The 24581-nt window shown below is 38.0% G+C and overlaps 1 protein-coding gene across 1 annotated transcript in view; it reads left to right on the top strand.

Moving 5' to 3' along the window:
- Nucleotides 1–24581, top strand: part of SAMD14 (sterile alpha motif domain containing 14) — a 785691-nt gene that overhangs the window by 120381 nt on the left and 640729 nt on the right. The gene's annotated exons all lie outside the window — the stretch shown is intronic.

The raw sequence follows: 24581 nt of genomic DNA, 5'->3' as shown, positions 1-24581 counted from the left end.
CTCATGTGGAGGGCAACCCCCAACACCCCTGACACTATGTATACCAACTCCATCATATTCCCAGAAATGGCATCTCAGACTTAGTGTATGTAAATTTAATCTTTTGGCCATTCAGTGTACACATTTCAGGACTCACTCTCGCCGGTCCTGACATTTCTAATGGCTACCATTATGGCAGCCTAAACTGTTATTTCTCTGCAGAGTGGCAGACTTGTGTTAGAATCTCATCACTGCCACAGAACGATTTTTGCAGTACGACAGACTTTGCCACAATTGACTGTGAAAAGCTGTTAAGGAAAATAAGGAAGCATGGAGTGCTGGAGTGAGAGCGGAAGATTAAGAAAGTTCAGAAGCTGTGAAAATATGAGTGCTGTCAATACAGAAATTTATCTTAAAATCAATTTTAATGAAACCTAGAAGAAAGCAAACCCATTAAATGAATAGCCTGCCTCCCCATATATTATGACCCAGTAGTGTTTTAAAAAGAGAGAATCTGATCATTTGTCAAAAGTTTATGAGCTAATAGTAGCCACAGTATTTGTATAAATGCACTCAACACATAGATCATTTAGCTAAGTGCTGCGTGCATAGACCATTTTTTCTAAAGTAATTTTTGGAACATATGTAGTATTTGCCTAAATGCTCACGTGCATTTGCACCATTTGTGTAAAGAAATACTCAGAGCTCTTAAATAATTTACCAAAATATTTTAAGTATCTGAAGCAGGGTATCCACTAGGAATGCCATGTAGTAGATTCTGTCTTTTGTGATGCAGAATATATTACTTTTTCTTATTTCCATGGACTTTGTTATATTGTCAATTGGCCAGATTCATAAGGAAATAAGTTTGGTATTTCAGAGGTGAGAGGTGCTGTGATTAGGCAAGGTAGGGTGTTAAGATGTGGTCTAAGGATGCTGCCATACCAGGTGTTCATCTTAGTAAGCTTAGCTGAGCACACAACATTTTAATTATATATTGTTAGGTAATTTTTGGAGGTTATTTTAACTATTTTCATTTTTTTGTTTTGGTATGTGTTGTTTTTAATCCTAAGTCACTTATTTTCACACTCATTTCAAGATGGCATTACGTTTTGCTCTATGTAGATTTTGTTGTTTACCTCTCCTCTCTTTCATTTTGCATGTCATACCTCCTTTGCTTTATTAGTACTTTGTTACATTTTTGCTGTTGCATGTTTATTTAATCATTCATGGCTGAAATGGGTCATAAGTAGTCCTGCTCATCTACCTGTAAACTAAACCAAACTAATTAACTAAATTCTTAAATCACAGAGTGTCCATCATGACACAGCATGGCTCAAGAGACCTTGAAGTACATAGAGGTGTGTGTGTGTGTGTGTGTGTGTGTGTGTGTGTGTGTGTGTGTGTGTGTGTGTGTGTGTGTGTGTGTGTGTGTGTGTGTGTGTGTGTGTGTGTGTGTGTGTGTGTGTGTGTGTGTGTGTGTGTGTGTGTGTGTGTGTGTGTGTGTGTGTGTGTGTGTGTGTGTGTGTGTGTGTGTGTGTGTGTGTGTGTGTGTGTGTGTGTGTGTGTGTGGCTTCTCTTCAGTCTTCCAGCTCCAGTTCAGGAAATGTACACAGATACCTCAGACGAGGTGTCTGTGTGTGTGTGTGTGTGTGTGTGTGTGTGTGTGTGTGGGTGTGTGTGTGTGTGTGTGTGTGTGTGTGTGTGTGTGTGTGTCTGTGTGTCTGTGTGTGTGTGTGTGTGTGTGTGTGTGTGTGTGTGTGTGTGCATGTGTGTGTGTGTGTGTGTGTGTGTGTGTGTGTGTGTGTGTGTGTGTGTGTGTGTGTGTGTGTGTGTGCATGTGCGTGCGTGCGTGTGTATGTGTGCGTGTGCATATATGTGTGAGAGGGCAGATTGTAGGTTAGTCAGTACATAGAATAGATTCTTTTGGGGTAAGACTGATTGACAAAGAGGATTTTGTGGTAATTACTTAATGTCTTGCAATTGTGGGAGGTGGCGGTTGTTGTACAGTTGAAATGTTGACTTTTTTACAAGGGGAAATGTGGAAGTCACCTTCCAATGGAAAGAGCAGGCCAAGAAGGAAAAGGAGCAGGCAAAGTTTTCCAATTATCCCTGGAATGGTAGAGGTGTAGGCAGGGTAACAACGGGATAGAAGGGGGTAGTCAGGGTACTTAAATCATTCACATGTTGGATAAAAAGATTGCCAGGGTACTCAGTGACAGACTGGCTTGTTGCTGGGGCTGGTAACTTAGTTTGTTCACTGACAGGCTGGGTGAGAGTGAAGAGGGGTACTATGATTATCTCTAGGATGCATGAAGGGGCAGATTCTGATTCCACTGATGTATGGACAATTATGGATAGGCTCCACTGCCTGTCAGTTTAGGGTGGATGCACTGATAAATTTTAGATGCAAAGGAGGGCAAAAGCATTGATCACATTTGGACTGGGGCAGGCATCAGTCATTGTGAAAGAGATAAATAGGAGGAATGCCAATTGTTGGCAGTGTGTGTATGTTTGCATTTGTCCGTCTGACAGTAAGGATATCAGATTGAAGGTCACACTGCTTTTTGTGTATAATTTTTAAACAGATTTTTCTAGATGCTCTTTGTCGTATACTCTGCGTACATTTAAAAATTGTACTCAACAACTGTTGCCTATATTTAAAGGCATGCTACATACATTTTTGGTATAAAAGAGGCAGAGATGTCTGGACTCTGGATGGTTAAGAACCAGGATTTTCTATTCTAACTTTTATTCTTAGTACAAGCATGAAATAAATGGTTTGTGATAGGTATAAGATATTTCTAAATCTCACAGTATATATATTATTCATGGCTGAAAAATTCCCACAAATGCTTTTTTCATGTTGGATGTGCTGATTATGTTTTGCTAGAGTATTCTTGGTTAAACTTTTTTTCCCCGTGGAAAAACAACCTGCTCAGAGCATTTGGAGAGGTTGTACAAAATGTTCAGAGCATCTGCTGCCTTTTCTGAATTCCCAGAGTATTTGAAAAAGTTTGTTGAAATTATCATAGCACTTGTCTACATAAATCTTTGAGCATTTTGAATGTTTTACTAAGTACACAAGAGTCTCTAGACAATATGGCAGTTTCGCCAAATAAATGGTCTTTTGCTTAAAATCGCTAAATAGAAAGTTTGGCCGAGCTGAACATATTCTTGAAAATTTTTTTTTTGGGGGGGGGTTCTGCAAATAGCCAAATCATTTAGATCACAGCCTTAAACAGTCTGAGCACCTATTAAATACATTTCTGATAATTTACGTTTGCCTAAGTACTTTCATCTCCTTGAGCACTTTGAAGAAGTCAATGCTCAGGGTACTAGAGCACTAATGTAACTGATTAGAGGTGAACATTTATATCACTGATTGGAGCAGTTATATAAATATAACCTAGACATCATTAATGCTTGTTCCAGCATTTTCTTCCCATGTATGTATGTGACACAGCAGCTGTGTATATGTGTATGATATGCAGAGATACTTAACACCTGAATTATGGCATCTGCTTCATACACTCTAAAAGTTTAAGCTGATATTCTTGTGTTTTACTTGTCATAATACTTTATTTGCTACCATCATCATCCTCCTTGTCCTCCTCACCCCCATTTTTCCCCATTTTTGACAGGGGGTGGAGTGACACCATCTCTTTCAATTCACTGCCATTTTCCTACCTTCTTTGACAGTCAGGTCTTCTGTCACATAATCCATGCACCTCTTTGCTGGACACCCTTGTTTCTTCCTGCCTTCTTCTTGTCTGTCCCGAATCTTCTTCACCAGACTGTCATCTGCTTTCCTTCATAGATGCCTGAACCACCATAATCTGTTCTCTCTGACTTTCTCTGCAATTGGAGCTACTTGGGCTTCTGCTCTGATGTCCTCATGTCTTTGTCTGTCCCACAGGGTGCATCCTAGCACCTGTCTCGGGCACTTCATCTGCATCACCTCTAGTCTCCTCAGCTGCTCTGCCTCCACTGCCCATGTTTCTGTGGCACACCAGTGCTGTTTTGTACTCCTAAATTTTAAGCTTCTTTGGCATTCTTTGACCACACACTACCCTTGACAATCTGTGCCAGTTGTCTGCAGCCCCTGTGATTCTACCTTTGACCTCCTCATTCAGACTTTCCTTCACCTCAACCACCCCTCCCAAACAGTTGAAGCTGTTAGCCTATTCCACTGTTTTTCCTTTCTATCTCAGTTTTTATTTTGTTTTCTGATTTTCCCCACTTGCTGCTATTGCAGCTGTCTTATTTGTACTCAGTTTCATATTGTGTGCATTTTGTTTTGTATTTCATCCTCTATCCTTTGCTGAAGTTCTTGTTCAGACTCTGCCAGTACTGCCACATCATCTGCATACAGCAACTTTGTTGATCTGTCCCTTCTGATCTGTTTGCTCATGCAGTTCATCACCAGTATGAACAGCAGAGGGCTCACAGATGAACACTGATGTATACCCACTCCCAATAGGATCCCCTCTGTGAAACCGAACACTGTTTGTACTTGTGTCATTGGGTTCTTTTAGATAGCTTGCACTAATTCTACCAATTTTTCCGAGAATTTGAACCACTGCAGAACTGTCCCAATCAGGAATCTTGTCATATGATTTCTCCAATCTAGGAATGCAAAAGTTGTACACTCTGGTCTCTTCTGAATTATCCTTCTCACTGCAAACAATAGCTAAGTTGTGCTGCATCCTGATCTGAATCCATACTGCTTATCTCATATCTTGTTTCTACTACACTGTGTATTTGCTTATCAGTCACCCAATCCAAAACTTTCATGCAGTGTGACAGGAGTTTGACACCTCTGCACTGCCCACAGTTGTGGATGTCCCCTTTCTTCTTGTGCAATGGCACGAGAATGCTTATTCACCAGTTATCTGGGATATTTCTTTCTTTCCATACTGCTATGGGTACCCCCTGGAGCCATTTCTGCCATAAGTTACCCAACATTATGATCATATCTGGGCTACTGGATATTATGGCAGGCACACATTGGCCAAAAGGGGTGCATTGACTCCCACGACCATTAGCATTTATCCCTGGTGCACATCAGAGTAAGACTGACTCCTCAACCCACTTATCACCACGAATACCCATGCCCACTTTTGGCAACATTAGTCGTTATGACCAAATCAGCTAGAGCAAATTTTACACCATTTAGTGGTTAATCCTGACACAGCAAACAATTTGTGATCCATGTTCTCAACTCAAGAGGATACTGTGTATAGCAGTTTATGCTAAAAGCAGTTGGCCTTTATACACCTCTTCCCTGATAGATACCATCTAATGTCTCTGCTGCTGGTGGGAGGAAACTGAGGGAGAACATGCAAACTCTACAGAGGCTGGAGGTCAGGACTGAATCTTGTACCTTGTTCATGGGAGGCAAAGACCCTAACCAATATGTCAACTGTGTCTGGACATGCACACACACACACACACACACACACACACACACACACACACACACACACACACACACACACATTTTGTACGCTACTTTGTCCATATGTAATAATTTTTATTTTAATGTGCACCTATACATTATTTAATATGTATTAACTTTTATAGGGAAGTACAGTTTTTCACTGAAATACTTCTGTTTGACCCTCCAGTGAAAATGGACCTGATCCAGTTGAACAACTTAGTCAAGAAACAAACAAGAAAAGCAAGCAAACAAACAAAATGCAGAACATTTATAATATTTGCTTAATACCTTAAATGCTCTTAATGTTTCATGGGGATAGGTGCAACATTTTCAAACCATTTGACATACTAGTGGCTAAATGCTTCACACACCTTGCACTTATGCTTAGAGTCTTGTTAACTTGTTTTCCTTTGCTAACTTGACAGATGCACTGATGACACGTAGGTTCATAAGGTCATAGGTTGTTACTAGGGAGATGGCCTTGGTGACAAAGCAGAACGTAGAAATGCGACCCAGAGAGTTTAGAAGGTGGATTTACTACACCTCACAGAGAAGGCCATACTGCTTACCCCATGAGTAAATCTGTGAATACCCATCTAACTGTCAAACAATGTAACTCATTAGAGATCAACAAGTTAGACTGTCTGACGTACAGGGGCAGTTTCTTCCATAGGTAGGGAATCTGCAGTGAGGAATAGCTCTGCCCACAAGGTTTTGTTTATATTGCTATAAAAGTTGGAAGTCTTCGGAATGAGAGTTTTTTTTAATACTACCAGTATTTCTGATGTGGAGACATACCTCTCAACTTCTTTGCTGAAGAATTCTGAACAAAGCCAAAATAAGTGGGGAACAAAGTCACAAAATCATGAACAATTTTTAAATATTATTCTAAGTCAGTTAAAAAAGTTCATAGAATAAGAGGTTTTGCATCCACATGTATTTTCTGATCAATAAAAAGGATCCAACATGATGTCTGATGTTACTGATTGTAATCTGGTGATTTACCAGAAAATCAGAGACATTCTGCAAAATCAGTGACAGCTGAGAAGTATGAACAGAGAAGATCTAGTATAACAGCATCTTTCATCACCTGTCAGGTAAGACAAAAATCACCATTTAGGAACCCTTATGAGACAGAGAAAAGTACATGGGGTTTAGTCTCTTTGGGTAGCTAATAGAACTTAGTCCTTCAATTTTTTTTTTGTTAGTTAGAAGACACTGCAGTCTTTCTAGCTGGGCAAGACGTATTCCAAATGGTGCATTATATTTTGTGATTGGCCAGATCAGGGAAGAGTAGATGTGATCATGGAATGGATGGGATTACGACATGCTTGGAGATGGAGAATATTGGAGAATTTTCCATCTTGCTAATTAACTGGGAATGCTACAAAGATTTCCTAACTATAACTGTTACAGGATGATCAAAGTACAGCTCATTGCTGATAAAGGAATTCATATCTCTAATGACTGTGTCAGTCTAAAGCAGAGGCCATTTATGTGGTAATCAGTAGGATAGACTTGGTTTCCAAAGGCATCTATACTATGTTTTTGGCATTAAACTTAAGGCCATTGTCAGTACAACAAGTGCTGGTTCTAGTACGCTCATCTTGGAGGACATGACTATCCATGTGGGAATCAGTAATAGCACTCATTTTACAGTTATCAGCTTAGCCATAGATCTATGACATCTGCTTTGGCATCAAAGAAATAGATAAGAAAGAGAAGGGGACCAAAGACAGTGCCAAATGGATATTATAACAGGCACTCATTAGTCAACAGGAGCACACAGACTCCCACAACCATTAGCATTTGTCCCTGGTACATGTCAGAATAAGACTGAGTCCTCAACCCACTTATCACCAGCAAATATCCACTCAGAGAGACAGTTTGCTACCCAATGGGTATTTTGCAGGTTTATGTTTACTGCAGTGAGTTTGTCAACAATGCCAGCATGGTGCTGCTGCTGTGATGGCATAGACAGATAAAGACCTGACTGCAGCTTGAGACATTGACTACTGAGAGGCATGGAGAGGCATGGCAGTGCCCATTCCAGGTGTAGGTGGTTACGTGGGCATTCCCTGTGGTGATCTCTGGTGGAGACTGCAGACTCTGGATTGAGGGTGCATAGCTTAAGTGGGTATAAGGGTAGTGAGCATTGCTGAGCTGCCACAGAGGTGGGGTGATATGCCCTATTGCACACCTATTCCTCAAACATCACCATATAACATCACTAGAGGAGGAAGTCATGGGTAGGGCATAACAGAAAAAAACAGTGGGTGACTGCCAAGAATGTTAGGATGCCCTTAAGCTCCATGACTGGCTCCAAATAGTCCATGCAGATCATTGTTTATGAAGCTCTCCTTTGTCTTTTTTCAGGCCTGTATGACTTTTGTCCTTTAAGAGCACAAAAATGTCACTGCATAGATCTGCACAGTTACTTTATGAGTTGCACAGATACAGATTTTCTCAAAATTCACAAACTTTACAGTATATACATTGTTTGCAAATGATACAATAAAAGTATCCTTACTGTAAACATGATTTACAGTGTTTTAGCTTTCAGGTTTGGTTAAAAACATTATATAGCATGACTTATAGAGAGCTATAGATGTCTCTGATGTGAGTGGGTCCAGTTTAACTGACCAGACAAAATCCCCAGGTAATAGGACTCTGTGATAATCCATACTTTCCCAGACTATTTAGTACCTCCCATATCCCATAATGCACATCAATTCTCTCCCTCTTAAGATTTTCATTGGTGCCTAAAGTATATTGATGATTTCCAGATGGCTGTAGGTTTCATGTTTAAATTCAATTTTTAAACAATTGTCAGTGATTCCTTCTTCATTATAGCAGTGTATTCTAAAATTTCCACTAGCTGTTTATGGTGCTCAGTGATATATTTTTTTAATTCTTATTTTTTTTTCCTTTTAGAAACTGATATTAAACTTTGTGTTACTGGCTGGTATGCTTTGCTTCCTTCTAAAAGTTTAATCTTAGGTTTTAGCCTTTTTTTTTTTGCTGTTGTTTCTGCTTAATACATTCATAGAAATAAAAAAAATGTAAAAGGAATTACAAATTCAACAAACAAAACAGTTCCTCTTTAGAAGAAGAAGAGGAACAAATATGAACAATGTTACCAATAACAACAAAAGGACTTCACTATGAAAATTCAGTAACAAATGTAAACCCCAGTAATAGTAACAACATGGTTCAGGCATGGGCAACAGCAGTCTAGAAAATTCCCTAATAAATGACATAATTACCAAAGAAGAAATGGTCCCTATGGCAAATATCTTAACAATCATCAGGCAGTCATGCTCTACGTACACGTGGCCAATAATAGTCATGTGTAGGCATGAGACTTCACTGCCCCCCCTTTGGAGGCAGTTTGAATTCATTTCTGCTTCCGTCTATCTGCATGGAAAGTGATTACCATGGAGAAGTGCATGAAGAGTCATATCCAGGTGGTACAGAGTACATTTTCCTTCTAAACCACTTTCCCCTTCCTCTTAACAGTTGGAAATATCACCCTGTCAGAGGAATGTGTCATATGATGTATGCATATTAAACAAAAGAACTATCAGAGAATTCCCACCAGATCAGAGAAGGCCTGGACATTACAATGACTTCAGGACAGTTTTGAATCTTAGTGGCATAAGCATCTTCTTCTTATAAGAATGCTTTTAATAGTCAATTTTTCCTGAGTCTAAGAGAAGGAAATTGGATGTGATCTTTGGACTTCCAAGATGTCTACCACCATATAAGAATCATGAAGAAATTAGAAGGTATCTGTGTATTACATTTGAAGCCAGTAATTATCGATTTGCAACCCTTCCATTTGGACTCCCATCAGCCCCCCCAGGTGTTCACTAATGTGTGTTTATGTTTGAAATGCACTTGTGACTGCAGAGAGACAATGTGTTTCAGTGTATAAATGACTGGCACTTAGCTGCCATATCCATAAATCATTTAGAGTAAGTAATGGAACATCTAATTAGTTTGCTGCCTTTTTTGGGAATAACACTGCACCCAGCAAAATCCCAGCTGTGTCTTGTTCATTCACAAACATTTTAGATTACAGCTCTGACTACAAGCTATGCAGAGTAAACCCCCCCATAAACAGAGTTCAGGCCCTTCAATGTAAGGTTTCCTTTCTTCGTCATTTGTCCTTTTTAACCACAGCTTACTTACACTCAAGGTGATCAGCCTTATGTCAGCAGCCGTAGCTGTGGTTCCTCATACAAGATTTACAGTGGAATTTTCAAGTCCAGTTACATCAGAATGTGGACGGTCTGCAGTCACAAATTTGCATCACTCAGGCTGAAGGTGCTATTTAAGATAATGGAGGAAGCCAACATTTTACATCAATCATCTCTTTTACTTTTCTCCTTTCAAGTCCAGTCATCAAGAATGTGCCAGTGCTGGGGTGAGGGGGTGATACAACAGGTAGACAATTCAGAATGTTTGTATGTCACCAGAACTTTCCCTTCACATCGGTGCACTTGAGATGACAACAATTATATTGATCTTTCTAGCATTCCAGAACTCTCTGTGAATGGAATTCTAATTATATGAATGGTTAACATGGCAACTGTATGGTATATCAACAAACAAGGGGACACAATCTTATTAAAGCAATATTCGTGCTTTACTGTATCAGTGGTATGCAGCAACTGAGGATATTCTCTCTCTCCCTCTCACTAGTGACTGTAGCATTCAGAGAAGTTGTCAGGCGCATTAGATGACATAATTACTTTGGAAATTCATAATGCACTCAGTGGAGAAGTTTTTATACACACAAGTGAATGTAGTCACTTTAGACATGTAGTCTAAGTAGTGAGAATAGTAAAGAGATGAATTTTTTAGCAACATTAGCAAATGGAATCGTAAATAATGCTCTTGGGTGTACAGGTGACTGCAAAAAATTGTAGGTCATCTCACTTGCTCTAGACAATATCTCAAGCTGAGGCTCTCTTACAATCGATGACTAGGAGGAATTGTCGTAGCGGTGGGGGTGAAATGTTTGAATTATTACCTACTGCATCAACCAGAGGGTCTTAAACACCTACTGCTTTACCTAGTAATTTAACTACTAATTAGAGAAACCTATCACTGATGTGAATTTTCCACTGGTACTTTGACCCACATAGAGAATTTAAGCATATGTATATACACATACACACATGCACACAGAACCACACTCACATACACACTATGCACACATGCACACAAATGTACACACACAACCCCTCCCCCACACACACACACACACTCAACACAATGCTGCAACTTTTATTACAAATAAACATTTTGGCATTAGTATCTACTTCCACTTACCATTGAATAATCCAAAATTAAACTATTTCAGCATTAAATGAATGACATCATTTGACCATGTTTACCACCAAAAAAGTTAGGTAATAAAAACCTGCAATCAAATGTTACATGCCATTCTCTCCGTCTCTTTAGATATATATATATATATATATATATATATATATATATATATATATATATATATATATATATATATATATATATATATATATATATATATATATATATATATATATATATATATATATATATATATATATATATATATATATATATCAGTTTACTATCAAAAGACAGAATGAAGTTTTAGCGAACACAGGATGTCAAATTACAGTTGGCTGAATCCTGTATTGCTGACCTTCATGTTTGCGAGGGTCCGGTGCAGCGAATGCTACTGTGCAGTCACTGATACATGATCGATATTCTGAATAGAGATCGTGGTAGAGTGCGGATTGCGAAATTTATCCTTTTCCTCACAGTAGTGGGATCTCAGAGTTGGAATATATAATTTGCAGGGGGTGTGGGGTGCATAGCCCCCACAGGGGGGTTCCGGGGGGTTTGTCCCCCTGCAAAAATGTGAAGTTCAGTGTTGTGCAGTATGGTCGTACTGCTGAAAAACAGATGCAGGGGAAACAGTATGTCGAATAATGTCGAATTTGAATACTCGGCATGACATTTGACATACTGACATACTAACTCAGCCATCATCGGTATTGGGAGTAACTCATGATTATTTTGTGTAATTCACAATTTTGGTAGATATATATAGTGTCTGTATATGACTGTGTGTGTGTGTGTGTGTGTGTGTGTGTGTGTGTGTGTGTGTGTGTGTGTGTGTGTGTGTGTGTGTATGCACATAATAGATATAGATTAAAAGACAGAGATATACACATACACACACAGTGCACCTACACATATAGATAAAGATACAATTATATTTTGTTTCATTTCGTTTGTTGCCCTGGATTAGTGCACTGGTCTGAGGTCCCTTTTCAGCCACTTTATGTGCAAAATGGAAGTAGCTATATAGCTGCCTTAGCAAATGTCTTTACAGGACTGTTTGCTACAACAGGCCAAATGTAATCTCACAAAGTACTTTTTTATTTTATTCATTTGATGGTCATGTATACCAACTATGCCAAGTACTTTCCAAGGGTGATCCAGAAACACTTCTTGGTTAAGTGACTTGCTCAGAGTCACACCGTAGGCAAATAAAGACTGTGGGAATCAAGCACAGGATGCCATTCATTATATGTGTGTGTGTGTGTGTGTGTGTGTGTGTGTATGTGTGTGTGTCACTGAAAACTCATTTTACTGAATAGTGAAACTCCAGGATTGCACTACAGTGGAGAAAAGGGCATATATGTTTTATTTGCCCAACAGTACTTACATTCAGTGAAATGTGATTCAATGAGATGAGTTTTCAGTGATTTGAGCTTTCAGCGATTTTTTGAGGGTGATTTGAAATTCAATGAAATGAGTATTCTGTGAATCAAAATAGACCCATATATACATATGTGTGTATGTAGGAGTCTACTTCAGAGTTTTGAATTACCACTTCATTGAATCCCACATCATTGAGATGACATCGCCCAAAAACTGCAGAACATTTAAAACTTTGCATGGGAAAAAAAAAAAAAAAAACTTGGCCACCATGGTGAACTTTGCCCTTTCTCCACTGTAGTGTGATCTGAGTTGGTATAATTTGTGTTGTTTTTTTTTTTTTTTTTTGATTTTCCCGGGTTTAGTTTTCGATGTTCCAGTTGTGCGATGTTCTACATTTTGGCGATGTCATCTCAGTGATGTGGGATTCGATGATGTAGTAATTCGATGCTTTGAAGTAGACATATATATATACATATATATATATATATATATATATATATATATATATATACATATATATATATATCTAGGTCTACATTTTCTTATCAAAAGCTCATGCTTTTGAAAAGAAAAAGTACGACTCCATTCACGCGAAAGTGCACTTTTGCGACTACAGGTAATATTAAAAAAAAACTACAGTACAAAGGCATTTTTGGTATATTCCCTTATCCCCACTGTAGCGTGCTTCAGTGCTGCAGTGTTTTTTTTTTTTTTGTAATATTACTGTTTCGGTGAACTGGTAGTCATGAAAGTGCACTTTCATTTAAGTGCACTTTCGCATAAATGGAGTCATACTTTTTCTTCTGAAATTTCTAATTTCATTATCTTGAGACTGCATAGCCAAATATCCACATAACCGAAAACCCACTACCGCAAAAATTAAAATTGCGACCATACACACACCACCACACAAGCAAACACACATGCATACACCTATCTAACTACAGTACAAGTAACAAAACAGCACACACAAACACGACATAACATACAAACATAGCTACCCTACCTATAAGCAGGGGGGCAAGCCCCCCTGTGCCCCCCCACCCTCCTACTTATATATACTAACTCCAAGGTCACACTAAACACACAAACACATAAAATCCACCACTACACACACTCACACACACTAAAATCCCTACCCAATACCTTTATGAAAACACCACTTACCTGACTGAACCCCCAGCTAAATCCACACACCGCAGCACACATCACAAATGCGACACCACAATAGCGGATTCAACATTTCCGCATTCGATATAGTGCAGTTTCGACTATACAGTCTCGAGAAATTCGATATTTCAGTATTTTGAGATTGTATGGTGAACAGATCCAGAAAAAACTGCACATGAAGCTGGAAACCAGGATGTCACCAAATCCAAATCTTTATTTTCCAACAGTTAGCGCTTTCGTCACGTAGGAATCACCAGACTTCATCAGACAACTTCCAAACATACCTAGTGCTCTTTTATATAATATATAATTAACCAATCAATAATCTAATTAATTAAGGAGAAAATTACCAATTTTTAAAAAAACACTTTGAACTTTTAAAATGCACAGCAAGCAACCAAGCATAGCCCTATACATATATACAAAAACTAACATATTATACTCGTATGTTTCTGCAACTATATATATTTAAACAATTTTTTTCTAAACATAGTGCAGAATAACAAATGTTGTATGTATTATTTAATAAATAAAAACACTTTTTTATAATGAATAAAAAATTATTAAAAAAAACACTAATACAATATTTAAATGACATAAATTCCCTTTTTATAACTATAAATTCCTTCATCTATCAAAAGCTTTTAACTTAAGTTTACTTGAAATAGACATGACATCATTGAGACCTGGTGGGGAATAAGCAAATAAATAGACTTGCCACCAGGCCTCTCTTTCTTCGAGATACAACTTCCACGGTCCCCTTCTAGCCTCACATTTAACTTGTTGTATAACCAAAAATTTAAAGTTATGGTCAGGATTTGTTCTTACATGTCTAAAAAGAGCATTTTAGTATCCTGCTGTTGAATTTCATACACATGCTCATAAATACGTTGAGCAAGCTTCCGTTGGGTTATCCCAATATAAAAAGCAGGGCATTGGCAACAAACTGTGGCATATATGACACCATAAGAGTGGCAGTTATATTTACCCCTTATCAGTATAACAAACTGTGGCATATATGACACCATAAGAGTGGCAGTTATATTTACCCCTTATCATTATAACAAACTGCGGCATATATGACGCCATAAGAGTGGCAGTTATATTTACCCCTTATCATTATAACAAACTGTGGCATATATGACACCATAAGAGTGGCAGTTATATGACACCATAAGAGTGGCAGTTATATTTACCCCTTATCATTATAACAAACTGCATATATGACGCCATAAGAGTGGCAGTTATATTTACCCCTTATCATTATAACAAACTGCGGCATATATGACACCATAAGAGTGGCAGTTATATTTACCCCTTATCATTATAACAAACTGCGGCATATATGACACCATAAGAGTGGCAGTTATATTTACCCCTTATCATTATAACAAACTGCGGCATATATGACACCATAAGAGTGGCAGTTATATTTACCCCTTATCATTATAACAAACTGGGGCATATATGACACCATAAGAGTGGCAGTTATATTTACCCCTTATCATTATTTTCTTACCACCAATTGTGATGACATTACTCCTCAAGATGTATTTACATTGGTGACACATACCGCAGGGTGCCCTACCCCCATATACTGTATTGTTATTATTATTGGGCATAGATTTTTCCAACAAACTCTTCAGATTCATACCTCTACGAAATACAAATTCAGGTTTGTTACCAAAAGGATCCACCATCATTTGCTCCTGTACAAGAATACCCCAATTTTTGTTAATAATATCCTGAACCAACAAGCTGTCACAAGAATAGGTACTAATAAAAGGACATTTCACCTGGTGAACATTATCACCTCTGTTACACTTTAATCCTGAAACTGCCAAATTATCATATTTTCCAGATTTGTTTAAATCATGGTTATTACTATTGTAATAGGGTACTATATCCAGACTCAGTATAGGCATATCCTGACAATTCAATATCGGAACATAAAACCCGTTCCTTCGTTTATTGATGACTTCCTGTTTTAAATTATAAATTAGACTGATAGGATACCCTCTATACAAGAACATTTTACCCATAAACTCGCATTCTTCCAGGAAATCAGCAAACTGGGAAACCATACGAGCAGCCCGGACAAGTTGACCTTTAACAATCCCCCATTTAACATGTCCAGGATGACTGCTAGAATAGTGTAGCATGGTATTTGAATTAGTTGGCTTCCTAAAAATAGTAGCCTTAATATATCCATCCCTGATTTTGGTGATCATAACATCCAGGTAGGAAATTTGTTTAACCTTTACAGTATAAGTAAACTGAAGAAAACATGTAGTTTGATTAAGATACTCCATGAATATAGGGATATCACTCAAAGTTCCTGCTCATGCAATAAATAAATAATCCAAACAACATAAATACAGGGGAATATGTCTGAAAAAAGGAGAGGTAAAAAGGAAATGTTTCTCCCACCAGGCCATCACTATATTAGCAAAAAGGGGGCCGCAAGCCGACCCCATTGTTACACCTTCAAGCTGTTTAAAGTGATGCCATCAAAATATGTGTAATTGTTTTTTTAAAATGATTTTCATAAGCTGTGTATAGGTGTTGACTGTATTTTGTTCAATATGGATTTCAGTATGCAAAAAATCAGAAGACCAATCTAACCCAGTGGGGTGAGGTATACAGCTGAAAAGATCCTTGACATTGATGGTAATAAAAACACCCTCACTATATGGAACAAGTTGGTTACATTTGTCCAAAAATTGCCAAGAATCACAACATATATGGGGAAGACTTAGGACCTTTAGCTATGGTTTGTTATCCAAAAACGTTGCTATATAGCTGGTTTTTGACCACCGAGTCAGCAATGGGCCTTAATGGAGGGTTGGTTAAATCCTTGCGGATTTTTGGCACTCCAAATATAACTGGAATTTTTGGAGTATCTGCAACCATATAGTTATATTCACCAATATCTATCTGATCTTGAGTAACCATATTGAATAATTCCCAATCAATACACTTGTAAGCAATGTTGACCTCATTGACTGAGGCCTCACAATAAGTACTGCTATACAACAGCTTGAACATATTTTGTATATAGTCTTCCTTTTGAAATATCACAATACCTCCCCCCTTATCCGGTTGCATAAACCTGAATCCAGTTTTGCCCCTAAGCTCCTTTAATAAATTCCTTTCAGAAACAGTTAAATTATTGTCATAATCAACTCTGTGTTCATCCATATAATAACAAAAATTCATCTTGCACATAGTTTCAAAAGTCTTAAACAAATTATGTTGTTCTGGATTATATGTACTTAGTATTCTACAATGATTATTAATATTATTATAAACAGGCTCATCATGTCTGTGCAAGTATTTAAGATTCAAATTCCTAGTATACATTTTTAAATCACTAACTAAATATCCAATATTGCAAAATTTACTAGGCACAAAATTGTAGTCTTTACTAAATAAATTTGCATGTTCAACAGTAAATGGAAAGTCCATATAGTTGTAAACTTTGAAATCACAACATGAATTATGGACAATATTAAAAATATTAGAACAGTCACCTCTGTTGTCTCCAATGATTGTAATTGTTGTTGGGCCCGTTCCTCCGCCCTGGTTGGTTCCACGTATTCTCCTGTGGATAGGGATTCCATTGTTGGGGCCTCCTGTTCCTGAACCTCTCCGATCGTTGTGGCCCAGGTACATCCAAAGGGGCGGCCTCAACCTCGGATGAAATGATCTCTTGCTGCTCCAAGTCTATAGGCTGCACTGAATCACCTAGTCCATGAACAGCTGGTGGTGCTGGATAGGCTATACCATCCAAACAGGCTTTTCGATCTAGTTTTTGGATTTACAGTTAGCAATAACCGCTACCACCCCATCCACTTGCGTGAATATTGCATCATATTGTAGTTGTTAACATTCATCCAAACCCCCAGTTTTTTATATCAGCATCCAGAGCACACATTTCGTTGTGTAAGCTTTCCAAACATACACTGTTATGCTTGACCATGAGCTCCATCAGCTCACACCCATGTCGATTGAATAAAACCAAAAGTTCTTGGTGAAAAAGGGAGTGTTGAACAAGGGCAGTCAGGAATTTCCAGGTTCAAAGCCCTTTTGGAACCTGGTGAACTTTAAGACATTCATGAAAATAAAAATTCTCCTGTTGTAATTTTTTATAGTCAATAAGTTTGTTCTTGAAAGCTGTTAATTTAGTATCCAAAATATCAAGCAACCCCACAGACATTGAAGTAGATGGTACATTCCTGCCAAGCCAGGAATCAAGCAAACCGGGTATACAAACATCAATTTTGTTGTTATTGTTAACCATAATAGGATTCAAAACCCAAGAAGAAGATTTCTGGAAATTGGATACACCAGCAGTACTGGTTCCATTTACCTCTCTTAAAACAGCAAGTGTGCAGTTGTAATTAGTTTGCGAACTAGGACATTCTTTTTCCTTTGTAGTTTTGGGTAGAAGTTGCTGTACTAGGGCTGTAAGGGACTGAACCGAGTCCCTAAGTTGCATGAAATCTTCATAGGTGACCACTGGATTTCCTTCAGCCATGATGCTAAAACTCAATAAATCCAAAAAGAAACCACTAAACAGATCCAGAAAAAACTGCACACGAAGCTGGAAACCAGGATGTCACCAAATCCAAATCTTTATTTTCCAACAGTTAGCACTTTCATCAGGTAGGAATCACCAGACTTCATCAGACAACTTCCAAACATACCTAGTGCACTTTTATATAATATGTAATTAATCAATCAATAATCTAATCAATTAAGGAGAAAATTACCAATTTTAAAAAACACTTTAAACTTTAAAAAGTTTTATTTATTAAACAATACATACAAAATACAAAAATAATGGAGGTAACAGAGCACAGCTTCTAAAATCCAAGGTTCTTTATTTCCAGTAACAGATAGGTGAGCGCTTTCGCAGCCAAAGCCGCTTCATCAGACAAACATGATGTGAAACTGTGTTGCTTTTAAAATAGGCAGCAGCCAATCATACAGCAAGCTCAATTAAGAATAGAAATTTAAAAATAACAGCATTTAATATATGAAACATCCTAGTATTCATCAATAAAACCAATGTTGTTGTTGTTGTTGTGTCTTTCGGCTTATCCTGGTTAGGGGTCGCCACATCGGAACTCTGGTCCGCTAATGTTTGGTAGTGGACTTTAACATGCTGAGTTACCAGCCCTGACGCACAGCCTTCAACGAAGGCACGCCCATTCACGTATGCCTCCACACAGAAGATGCTCTAGCTGAGAATCGAATGGGACAACGTCTTGCTGTGATGCGACAATGCTACCGCAGCACCACTATTCATCAGTAAAACCAATAAGTATTATAAAAAATTACAAATGTGTAAAAAGCATAACAAATAAACATACTATCCGGCTAAAGGTCTATTGACCAAAACTGGTTTAATGGAAATCTTGTCATTCAGACTTTTCCCTTTATTAGCTCTCATCCTGATAATCCACTCAAGTTCTTTATTTTCCACCTTGTTCTTATTGGGTCCCCCTCTATTGCCCTTTTTTATCATTTCTGTAACCATGAATCTGAAAGTATGTTGATTGCCTGGCTTAGTAATATGTTTCGCTCGGGCATGGGTATCAGCTTGTCTCGATATATCATAGATGTGCTGTCTCATTCTATCTCTTAGTCTACGGGTTGTCGTCCCAATATAGAAAGAACAGCAGAGAGTGCAGTATGCTAAATAGACTAAATTAGTGGTGTTACAGTTAAGTATTCATTTTAAAATGTATCCACTTCCCTGTGTCCGGATGGTCATAACCTCCCCCACTATCTATCAAGTGACAGAAATTACATGCATTGCAGGGGTATGTGCCTACCGGTGATTGTGTAGATTCACCCATTTCATATCTAGGGTGGCATAGCATCTTCTTAAGGGCCCTTTTGTTTTTATATGTATATCTGGGAGTTTCACCCACTAACATGCGTATTCTCTCATTGGACATGAGTATGTTCCAGTGTTTAGTATACACATTCTATTCTGCAGGAGTCTAATATTGCTAGCATATGTAATGGGTATTGTCATCCCATTATTACTGTTAGCTTTCCACTTGCATGTATAAACTTAGAAGATAGAATGCAATGCAATGCATGTAATTTCTGTCACTTGATAGATAGTGGGGGAAGTTTTGACCATCCGGACACAGGGAAGAGGATGCATTTTAAAGTTAATGCTAACTGTAACACCACTAATTTAGTCTATTTAGCATATTGCACTCTCTGCTACTATGCTCAACAACAATATGGTATATGCTTCTTTAACAACAGAGCAAGTGAAACAATGCATTAATAGAATTCACAATGAACTCTTTGAATGTTTACAACTAGGACAAATTAACATAGAAATTTACAACTATTTTTTAGTATCTGAACCCACCATACCCATTATACAGGGTACACCTAAGATCCACAAACATCTGAGTACACCCCCCATGAGACCCATAGTAGCAGGGAGAGGGTGGTGCACTGAACCTTTGTCTATTTATATCGAACACCATCTTAAACCCATATTGGCAAAAAATACTACTATTCTAAAGGATGCTGAACATTTTCTTAAAGATTTATACCAACATCTACAAGTTACACCACCTACGAAGGACTGTATTATGGTAACAATGGATGCAGAGTCCCTTTTTACATCTATACCCAATAATCAAGGGATAGAAATGTTAGCAGGATATCTATTACAAGATGGTACTTATGACCAACATAGAATAGGCCTCCTTTAATCATTGATGGAAATAGTCCTTGACAACAATATTTTTGTATTCAAGCAAAACATGTACAGGCAGAGGGATGGCGTGGCTATGGGCACGTCTTGTGCCAATAGCTACGCCAACCTGGTCATGGCCAAATGGGAGGAGGTATATATCACAGCACAATTTGCAATGCACAAAGTAGTATTTTATAGGAGATTTGTGGACAACCTTTTCCTTTTATGGGAAGGTAATAGGGAAAAATTCACTTGCTTTTTAAATACCTTGAATGCTAGTACCAATTTTCTTAAACTATCAGCTAATACATCTAATAACTCTATTGAATTTTTAGATGTTACAGTTAGTAGGAAAATAACGGGTGAATTTACTACTGAAGTATTCAGGAAAAAATGCTATAGAAACAACTTTGTCCATCGACAAAGTATGCATCCTGAGCATGTATTTAAAAACATTGTCACAGGACAAGCCCTAAGGGTCTCTAGATTAATAACAGATGACTATACACTAGACAAGGAGTTAAATATATTATGAAAAAGATTTCTGGACAGAGGATACAATAAAAAAGAAATAGAGAGGGCAATAACTAATGTATCTGATACAAGAAAACATAAAGGTAAACTTTACTTTTCAGCTCCAGTTCATACATGCAAGTGGAAAGCTAACAGTAATAATGGGATGACAATACCCATTACATATGCTAGCAGTATTAGACTCCTGCAGAATAGAATGTGTATACTAAACACTGGAACATACTCATGTCCAATGAGAGAATACGCATGTTAGTGGGTGAAACTCCCAGATATACATATAAAAACAAAAGGGCCCTTAAGAAGATGCTATGCCACCCTAGATATGAAATGGGTGAGTCTACACAATCACCGGTAGGCACATACCCCTGCAATGCATGTAATTTCTGTCACTTGATAGATAGTGGGGGAAGTTTTGACCATCCGGACACAGGGAAGAGGATGCATTTTAAAGTTAATGTTAACTGTAACACCACTAATTTAGTCTATTTAGCATATTGCACTCTTTGCTATTCTTTCTATATTGGGATGACAACCCGTAGAGACACATACACACAATGTTTCCCCACAATCAAACATACAATCCTACACTACAAACAAACTATAGAATCTTGAAATACTGAAATCCTGAATTTCAGTATTTCTAAATTCTATAGCCGAAAGCTTTAAATCCCGAAACACCAGAACTGCGAAATTTAAAATCGCGAACCTACACTACAGTTGTACGACACACATACACACAATGTCCTCCCACAATCAAACATACAATCCTACACTACAGACAATCAGGGGGGCAACCCCCCCCTGCACCCACCCCCCTACTTATATATACTAACTCTGAGATTGCACAATCACACACACAAAGGTAACTCACACCCACACATTTCATAGCCGCTTGCACACACACATATCACAGCCACAACACACGCTAACATACACTAAAGCCCCTAACCAACACACTTACATATACATACTTACCTGAACTTACACCTATCCATTCACACACTGCAACACCAGAAGCGCTATTTCAAAATCTTCGAACTTCGGGATTTTGAATTTCGTGCTTTTGGGGTTTCACGATTTAAAGCTTTCGGCTATAGAATTTCGAAATACTGAAATTCGGGATTTCAGTATTTCGAGATTCTATAGTGAACCCATATATATATATATATATATATATATATATATATATATATATATATATATATATATATATATATATATATACACTAAAGATGATTCTCATAAATGCTGAAAGTTTAGCAGATTTTTAAAGGCACCATAAGTGGCACACAAGTTTGCGATTCACACAGACATGAATACTTTGTGCATGCACATATCTTTCAGAATACTGTACACCATCAGTATTGCCAAAGAGGGCATACCTGTATGTCTCTGGCATATATAAATTATATATATATATATATATATATATATCTGCACATATGTGTGTGTGTGTGTGTGTGTGTGTGTGTTAGAGAAAACATGCTGCTGCCACATCTCTGAGCAAATGTTTAGCCACTGTGGACAGCAGGGGCATCATATTAACTACCCTGCTGAAAAGACACAGCATCATGCTGGCTGTGTAGCTCCACCCCTTCCATCCATGCCACACCCATCAATATGAAAATGTAATATAATAATTTTTTCAGGCAGTGTACTTATCCCACCCCTACAGAACTAGGACATGATCTCTTAGGCACTTAAAACAAGAATAGTACTCAGCATATAAGATATGTATTTAAACCAAGATTATTCAAGGAACATATCTGTACATGCAGATTTGTGAATTCCAGATGGTGTGTGGTACTTTTCAGACTGTGAGATGCCTGTGTGACCCTGATTTGCTATGCTGCATTTGATCTGCATAATGACTACCTTACCACATGGGAAATTATGTGTGTAAAATAGCTTTAAAACTAGCCAGGGTGATGTCTACTCAAATGTAGCATCTGTTTGCCTAGAGTACGCAGATGGCTTTGTGAGTCCATGAATAACAATGTCAATTAGCTCAGGCTGCTGGATCGTGATAGAAGCCATTTATAATGAACTAGTATTTGAAACTTAAAGTAGTATAAAACAATCAAACAGTAATAAACATACCAACAAGCCATATTCCATATTTAAAGTGCCATGGTAAGCTCTCCAGATTGTTCTGTTGCTGACACCACATTTGTGAATTTTAGTAATGCATTCCATTGGGTTTCACTGTTAACTGCACAGTTGAAGGCACCGGGTTATTTTAACAAGATGATGGTGCAATTAGGAAATAACCAATACAGATTGGGAAATGTGTCCCCAATCCAGCTATGTGGTACTTTGGGGAAGCAGGGAGGTGTGTGAGTTCAGAATGAATGGGGCTTTATGGAGAAGACCACCTTAAACACTATTCCATTGTAGATCGACAGTGCAGGTGACACGATACGGAAACCTGACAGGCCTAGTAGTACTCTAGCTTGCATCAGAAAATCCTGCCATCGATATTGATATACAGAGCACTGAGGTGAGTTCAGAGCTTACAAACGTAGCAAGGCCTCTGTTAGGATCAAGTGTCTGACCGAAACAGTCGTTCTGGGACTGTAAAGACCATTTTAAAACCTGCTGTTACCTTATTTTGTAGGGCTATGCTGTGCTTGTCAAAACAACGTGTACATTTGACCTCCCATGGAATACATTAAGAGGATGCAAATGAGAATCACTACTTTTGCCACTCTGGGGTCACCCTTATCATGCCACTAATAGGGAAGATCTGTAAAGTCTGTACCTTGATTGTGTTCACTTATGGCCAGCTGGGGATTATCCAGTTCCCTAAATTAAAATGAGACATTTACTCAGCAGCTCAACAATATATTTATCGGAAGGCACTAAAGATGTATAACTCTTATGACATGTAATTAACATGGAAAACTCAAATTCTGTTGTCTTAATAACCCGCCTGTAGAACAATAGAAATAGCATCCTGCATAATTGTGGTTGTAGGACTAAATCCCCAATCATGTTACTGAGTAAGCCCCTTGAATAGGAAGCTTTGACAATGCCCACTATATCATGTCAAAAAAAAAGCTTGGACCACTAAATTATTATATCAGTGACCCTGTGGTGGAAATGATTCCACAGTATGGCATGACCCGTGGTACTCATACTGAACTTATAACAGTGAGAATATAAATATATTGCTCACTCCCACCCTCTCCAGCATTGTCTCTGAGGGGGGCATTTGCCACCTATATTAGTGCTGCCCCCATGCTATGACATGTAAACTAAATGCAAAAAGCTATTTCATGTAGGAGGAAGAAAGCTGTCATTTTACCCATAAGGTCATAAGATTCTTGACAGCCTTTGCTAAAATAGGAATGGCATGTAACCACGATACTGCCACTCATTTTGCATGGAGCAGATCCTGCTGCTTCCATCACTACTTAATAATGGATTTTGTTACGGATACTGATGATGACCTGGGATGCGCTGCCTTTCAACATCAATGTTTCTGTCATACAAGATGCCACAGCTGTGAAATTTATGCGGTGCTGAGTTCTACTTAGAAACTTTATTTTACAGCTGTCCTTCCTAAGGAGAAACATTATTGTTTCTTAGAGTCTGTCATTTGGGTATTACTACACATTATTGGTAACAGTATTGCATTTCATCAGATGTTTGCTGTACTTATACTTCATCTCACTTGCCTAGTATAATGATATTAAAGTTAAATATAGAATGCACCGATTTTCTTATCCCATTCAATTAATGTTATTTTATTGAGAAATAAGCATGTGTCATCCCATGCAACTGGTATTATTTCTTCACATGATAGTAACGTCATGTTTCATCATATCTATCTGTTGTGATGTTTTATTGCATCATAGCCACTTTGTTTTCCTGTTATAGGCCTGGCATTATCTTTTAAAACCTCTATAATCAGACCACCTGGTGTAGTGCATTGTTCTTTTTACACATGAACACACACACACACACACACACACACACACACACACACAC

The sequence above is a fragment of the Protopterus annectens genome, chromosome 13.part0 (assembly GCF_019279795.1).
Source record: "Protopterus annectens isolate FY-2018-M chromosome 13.part0, PAN1.0, whole genome shotgun sequence".
Lineage (NCBI taxonomy): Eukaryota > Metazoa > Chordata > Ceratodontiformes > Protopteridae > Protopterus > Protopterus annectens.
The sequence above is the reverse complement of the archived record's forward strand: the minus strand, read 5'-3'. Positions and strand labels throughout refer to the sequence as shown.